This window comes from Pantherophis guttatus, chromosome 12 (assembly GCF_059756535.1).
Source record: "Pantherophis guttatus breed Tessera chromosome 12, ASM5975653v1, whole genome shotgun sequence".
In the NCBI taxonomy this organism is placed as follows: domain Eukaryota; kingdom Metazoa; phylum Chordata; class Lepidosauria; order Squamata; family Colubridae; genus Pantherophis; species Pantherophis guttatus.
In genome coordinates, this window is record NC_142074.1 from 23,900,699 (window position 1) to 23,908,213 (window position 7,515).

Sequence of the window (7,515 nt, forward strand, 5' to 3'; positions counted from 1 at the left end):
TATCCCCCTGGGATCAAAAACCGGAAGCGGGGAGGATGCGTTTTGGGCCTAGGAGGCCTCTCTGCACTTACCTGGGAGCCAAAATGGGGTGCATGGGGACTGCTTGAAGGGGCGGGGTGGGAAGGGGCGGGGCCAGCCAGCAATTTAACTACCGGTTCACGCGAACCAGCCTGAACCGGCTGAATCCCACCACTGGAATTAAGTATCTAAAGCTTCGAATAGACATTGATTCGGTATGATGGCCTAGCATCCCTATTCCAAAATGTCAACAATATATGCACTGCAGAATAGATTCTGCTCTCTGGGTTCTTCCCTGCTCGCATTATAACCCTTTTTCTGAGCTATCACTACGGTCTCAATTCTAGAAGGACAACATAGTGATCTCCAGATAGGAGGGATTATAGCATCCATAATTCCATCCAGGAATTCAGCATGTCCCAAAATTGCCCCTTTAACTCCTGCCTAAAACTTATAAACAAATAATTCCCTCAACACTGTCGAACTATTTACTAAGTCTGCACTATTATTAATCTTTCCATCGTTCCCACCACCCATCTCCTTCCATTTATGACTGTATGACTGTAACTTTGTTGCTTGGATCCTTACAATTTATCTCGATATTGTTTCCTGATTACTTATTTGTACCCTCTGACTATCATTAAGTGTTATACCTTATGATTCTTGATGAATGTATCTTTTCTTTTTATGTACACTGAGAGCAGATGCACCAAGGACAAATTCCTTGTGTGTCCAATCACACTTGGCCAATAAAATTATTCTATTCTATTCTATTCTATTCTATTCTATTCTATTCTATTCTATTCTATTCTATTCTATTCTATTAACAACCTTCCTCGAAGAGGTAGAATGTCCAAAGAAACTCCTTTAAAGACTCCGCTTCGAATTTCCATCGTTTTCTCCACGTAGGAATTTCTGAACTACGTTGGGGGGGGGGGGAATAAAACGAGAGACAAATATACAAATCCAGTGGAATAAGCATCCTCCTCATTTTCTAGGTGTTCCTTCATCTGGAACAATGGCTCGATGACCAGTTGTCTTCCAATTATCCTGGGGAAGAAAAATAATCAATTTTTTAAAAATCCGTCATGTTGTGCCTACTTGTCGTGTGTGCGGGGTTCTGCATGAGGCAGACGCAAAGGTACATTAGGAAAGACACTGCTAGAGAGCACTTCAATTATTCTGCTTGAGCACTTCACAACTCCAAAAGGAACAGCTGGTTTTTTTCTCTCTCCCCCCGTCCCTCGCCCCAAGGACAGGGTTTGTACACAACATCAAGCCCAATCCCTCTCTCCTCTTTTGCAGAACAAATCAGTCATCTGCCACTGAACAAAATATGTTACTAAATAAAGAGAAGGATCTGCAAGGAGAAAAGATGAATAGGTGGAAGAGAAAGTTAAATAGGTAGATGTATAGTGTGAGAGAGAGAGAATGGGGGGGCAGACAGATAAACAGATAGATGATAAAAATGAAAAGAGAGAGGGAGAGAGATGCATGGAGAGAGAGACATAGATAAATAGATAAACGATAAATAGAGATGAGAGAGAGATGCATTGAGGCAGAGAGAGAGAGAGAGATACGTAGAAAGATAAATAGATAGGTGATAGATATAGATGAAAAGAGAGAGAGATAAAATAGATAGATGATAGATAGATAGATAGATAGATAGATAGATAGATAGATAGATAGATAGACAGACAGACAGACAGACAGACAGACAGACAGAGCGGTACACAGACAGATGAATGATAAATAGAAATGAATAGAGAAAGAGAGATGCATGGAGAGAGAGAGAGATAAATTAGATAGATAGATAGATAGATAGATAGATAGATAGATAGATAGATAGATAGATAGATAGATAGATAGATAGATATAGAGAGAGAGATAATAGACAGAGAGGTACATAAACAGACGGATGATAAATAGAAATGAAGAGCAAGAGAGATGCATGGAGAGAGAGATATATAAATTAAATAGATAGACAGACAGACAGACAGACAGACAGACAGATAGATAGACAGATAGATATTAGACAGAGAGGTACATAAACAGACGGATGATAAATAGAAATGAAGAGAGAAAGAGATGCATGGAGAGAGAGGGAGAGAGAGAGAGATGGTAGAAAGAGATGATAAAAAGAGATGAAATAGAGATGAAATAGATAGAGATTATGTGAGAGAGAGAGAGAGAGAGAGAGAGAGAGAGACAGACAGACAGACAGACAAACAGACAAACAGACAAACAGACAGACAGACAACTCCACCTCAATGTTTAGCATGCTAAGCCTGCCCCTAGTAACCCAGCATGGAATTTTCACAAAACACACACAGACTCCGTAAGTGTGTTTTGAATAATGTACTTAATGGATGCCTTATAGGCCTTTTAGCATTAAACATGTGATGGACTTTTGATGCTCCAAAGCCTTATCTTTGAACCTTCAGGTATGACGGTTGAGCAGCTCCATGTGGGTAGATCAGTACCGATGGATACGAGAGTGATTCGGTTGCTTTCACATCACAAAAAGGTTCCCATATAGTCCAACTAACGTTGAAGAAACAGCCCAGGGATACCGAAAACTCAGTTGCATTACTGGACAGAAACCTCAGCTCTGTTTTATAAACACAGCCTCTCCCTTCTGTTCTTTAAAAGATAATGCATGCACAGTACGCACCAAACGTGCGCTTCACGCGGAAAAAGGAGCCTTTTGAAGGTAAGTAGAATGGCGGGATGAACCGGTAGCTTTTATTACTAGCGGTTCGCCCGAACCGGTGTGAACTGGTAGCATTTCACCCCTGACTCAAGGACATTTTCTCATTGCATTTAAGAGGGCCTGTAATTAACAGTCATTTTGTTGGAGGTTTTTTTGTGTGTGTGCGTGCAGGGGGTGGTTGGCAAATGTACAGGATGTACAGCCACATGAATGAGCAGCATCTTCACAAAGCAGTAAAGTCAAAAGATTGAGAAACGAATCAGTCAGTCGGTTTCCCCTGTGGTGGTTGCAAGTCAATGAAGGGATGGTCGAAGGCTACGGGGTCTCGATAGCATCTAGTTGACAGGCCTTCCGAAAGAATCTTCTCTCTCGGGGACAAATCCCTTCCCACTTACTGTAAATCACACTGACTGAGGTCACTGAGAAGTCAGTCTTCACAAGTGTGGTGTAGCTGTGTGCAACAGACACTGGAATCCTGATTGTACAAGATTTGGAAGCCATGGGAATATGGGAAAGCTCCATATTGTAGACACTGTATTGTACTCTTAAAAAGCAAGCGTTCATGGCCTCACCAACTTGGTGACTTGATGAGATGAAAATTTCTCTCTCCCACCCTCTCTCCCTCCCTCTCTTGTCTCTCTCTCTTCTCTCTCTTTCCTTTCTCTTTCTCTCTTCTCTCCTCTCTCTCTCCTCTCTCTCCTTTCTCTCCTCTCTCTCCTCTTTCTCTCTTCTGTGTCTTCTCTCTCCCCTCTCTTCTCTCTCTTCCCTCTCTCTCCTCTCTCTTTCTCTCTTCTCTCTCTCTTCTCTCCTCTCTTCTCTCTCTCCTCTCTTTCTCTCTCTCCTTTCTCTTCTCTATCCATTCTCTCTCTCTTCTCTCTCTCCCTTCTCTCTCCCCTCTCTCTCTTTTCTCTCTCTCTCTCTCTCTCTCTCTGCTCTGTCTTCTCTGTCTTCTCTCTCTTTTTTTCTCCCTTTTCTCTCTCTTCTCCCCCCGTCTGTCTCTTTCTCTCTCTCTTTCTATAATATACCACATTCAATTCATCTAAGCATAGCAAATTCTAATTTCTTATATGGGAAGAAGGTAGTGGAAATCAAATCCAGATTGGTGCTGAAGGGGTTCATGAAGTTCGTGACCTAACCAACACTTCAGCTGAGCTTCAAGGAGACTTTACTCTCATCTCCTCATATTAGATGCTGTGACTCAACCCTTCCCAGACACTCAGTAGATTTGAAATTCGGTCCCAAGAACTCTGGCTGAAGCTATGAAAAACTCCTTTCTGAAAACATGAAAAGCTGCTTACAGTAACATAGACAGGACTAGCCTAAAGGGACCGGTGACCTGAATAGATATAAGACAGGTATTTCTCTTCCTCCAAGGTCTTGCCATCTTCCTGGAAAACCTGTACTGTTAGTGCTTTTTGTCCCGGGGATTTTGAGTGGGTAAATGAAACTGATTAGAACATAGTTGTCCCAAAGATGCTTTTTTTCAAGAGTCAACTGGACTTTCTGGTTTTTCTTTGAAGAGGTTTCGCTTCTCATCCAAGAAGCTTCCTCAGCTTCTCTCAGAAGCTTCTTCTCTTCTCTCAGAGCTGAAGTCCAGTTGCCTCTTGAGAAAAGCACTTTTGGGACAAGCATGACCTGGATGGCTGAGAATCTCCATAGATATTTGCTTAATTCCACGGGCAAAACATGTTGAGCCTTCAACCATAAAGGTGAAGGGCAGGAAATGCTGTTTTGGATTAACTGAGGATCTTTTAATTTATGTATTTAGAGGGGTAGGGACTAAACAGCCTTCTTCCTTTCTTCCCAGCAAATGTTTCTATTGCGAGCCCATTTGCCATCTCTGCGTCCTTCTGCTCTAACATATTTCATTGGAGTTATTGATTTCCATAGCTACATTAGCTTGCCGTTCTTGAGCTCAATTTCAGTTCATTATCTTTGGGCTCGTGGCTCTCGCTTGCTTCCGCCCTACATGGATGCAGTTTGCTTTTAAATCCAGAGAACTGAGGGGCAATTTGGACTTTTTATTTCAAGGGAGGCTCTGAGCAATTTGAAAAGCCTGGGGAATTGTCTAAATGATTTTGAGAAATATGGATTTCATCTAATGGATGTGGCTTGCATCAGCCTCGATTCGATTTAGTTCCTTTATATATATATATATATATATAAAACTGCTCGGTGAATTGTCTTGTTATAGGGAAGTTGTTGGTAATTTGCCGGACGTGAGTACAGTCCAAACGGTTCTTATTTGCAACTTTGAAAAGTTAGGGTTTATGGAGAAGGAATTGAGTCATCATAAGCGGCATGAATTTTCAGTTGGGCAACGTGTTCCATTAAACATTGCAAATGCAGGAAAACTGGCGTGAAGCAGTACGGCAATGAAAATGTGGGGTCCTTGGTACTCTCTGAGCTTGAGGGTTTTCTTAGAGACGTTTCATGACCCAAAGTAGGTAACATCATCAGAGCTAGAAGTGAGAGGGGTTTGTGGAGAGGAGGAAGAAGAAGAGGAAGGGGAAAAGGTGGAGGAGGAGAAGGAGGAGACTGTGTGGTCCTTGGGGCTCTTTGAGGTTGGTTGTTTTCTTGCAGATGTTTCATTACCCAACTAAGTAACATCATCAGTGTGAGGAGGAGGAAGAGGGGGACTGTGGGGTCCTTGGTGTTCTCTAAGCTTGGTGGCTTTCTTGCAGATGTTTCATGACCCCAAACTAGGTAAATCATCAGTGCTAGAAGTGAGAGGGGTTTGTGGAGAGGAGGAGGAAGAAGAGGAAGGGGGAAAGGAGGAGGAGGAGGAGGAGGAGGAGGAGGAGGAGGAGGAGGAGGAGGAGGAGGAAGAAGAAGAAGAGGAGGAGGAGGAGGAGGAGGACTGTGGGGTCCTTGATGTTCTCTTAACTTAATTAGCTTTCTTTCAGATGTTTCATGACCCAAACTAGATATCATCATCAGTGCTAGAAGTGAGAGGGGTTTGTGGAGAGGAGGAGGAAGAAGAGGAAGGGGAAAAGGAGGAGGAGGAGGAGGAGGAGGAGGAGGAGGAGGAGGAGGAGGAGGAGGAGGAGGAGGAGGAGAAGAAGAGGACTGTAGGGTCCTTGAGGTCCTCAGAGAGCACCAAGGACCTCACCGGTCAACCTTGAGCTACAAATATCCTCTTCTATCCCAAACTGATAAAAACAAGGTTGTCTTGCAATGATAGAAAGCTTTGAAGACGTCTAACAAGTAGCATGGGAGTAAACTAGATTTAGCTGTGTTAAGCTGTGTTTTTCTTATCACACACCTTCCTTCCTTCCTTCCTTCCTTTCTTTCTTTCTTTCTTTTTCTTTCTTTCTTTCTTTCTTTCTTTCTTTCTTTCTTTCTTTCTTTCTTTCTTTCTTTCTTTCTTTCTTTCTTTCTTTCTTTCTTTCTTTTTGAGGGGGGGCTTAAAACTCCTTATTCATTCCCAGCATTTTACATCGCATCATCTATCCCAAAAGAGAACAGTAGATGTTTAATCTGAGCAACCATGTCAGTGGCCAGGAAATCCTGTAGGATCTGGCTGAATAAATAAACAAATAGAACACGATGGGCCTCTATGTATACATATGAAAGGATGCCTTCCTTTGAGAATTTAGGCTGATATGCATATCTCTGTTTCATTTTAGCATGATCAGCAGGAAACCCTATGTGGGTTTTATCCTTTCCTGGAGAATGAGGTAACTAAAATCCCGTGTCTACTTTCCAAACAATTGGTCCTTGCTGCTTTTACTGAAACTGCTGAAGTTTTAAGACCGGATACATTAAGAGAAACTAGCAAAGAAATGAATTGAGCAAATGGCTTTCTGCAAACGACTAAAAAGGGAACACGAATGCAGCACAGACCACTGGTGCAAAAGATGGATATTCCTTATAATGCAAACCTTGTGAACGGATGCTGTTCTTCAAGGATTATCTCCTGGGCCTTTAAAACAACGAAACAATTAATTTGCAGTCTGTATCCTGTACATAATAGTACTTTTTTTTAAAAAAAAATCATCACGGCTCTCTCCCTCCATCTCTCGTCCTTTTTTAAAAAAAATTAAAAATGAGATGGATGGAAAGGATTAACCCACCAATATCCATGGATTTTTCACATCACCGTAAGCTGCATTTTTAAGTGGGGCACTTAGCTGGGGCTCAACCCATTGTGAAAAGTGTGTTCGGGCTGCAAAATTTCCCTACTAAATGCCAGCTGATTTTCAGGCCTTCTGGGCCCACCGGAAGTAGGGAAACAGGCTGTTTCTAGCCTCCGGAGGGCCTCTGGGGACTGGGGAAGGCCGTTTTCACCCTCCCCAGGCTCCTAGAAAGGCTCTGGAGCCTGGGGAGAGCAAAAAACGGGCCTCCCCCCCCACGAGGCCCTATGGAGAACAGAAAGTCTTAACTTTCTGGGGCCATCTAGTGATTGTCCTCACTTTTGTTTCCTAGGTCTGGAAAGCGTAAAGTTACTATATTCTGAGGATCCCCAAAGTGACAGACAGATGGAAAGATAAGATCATCTTGCCACCAGATTTAATACAGCAGAAACTTGAAAGCTGGGACAAAATCAGTCTAGCATCCCAGATTTCATGTGCTGAGGTGAAGCTCTCGCCTCACAATCAGGAGGCTGTGAGTTCGATCCTGGGTAGAGGCAGATATTTCTCTCTCTGGGCACAATGAAAATATATCCGTTGAAATAAAACTCCGCATTGGCAACAGGAAGGGCATTCTGGGAGTTGAAGTCCACAAGTCTTAAAGCTGCCAAGTTTGAAGACCTCTGGTCTAGGGTGTTTTGTAAGAATTTA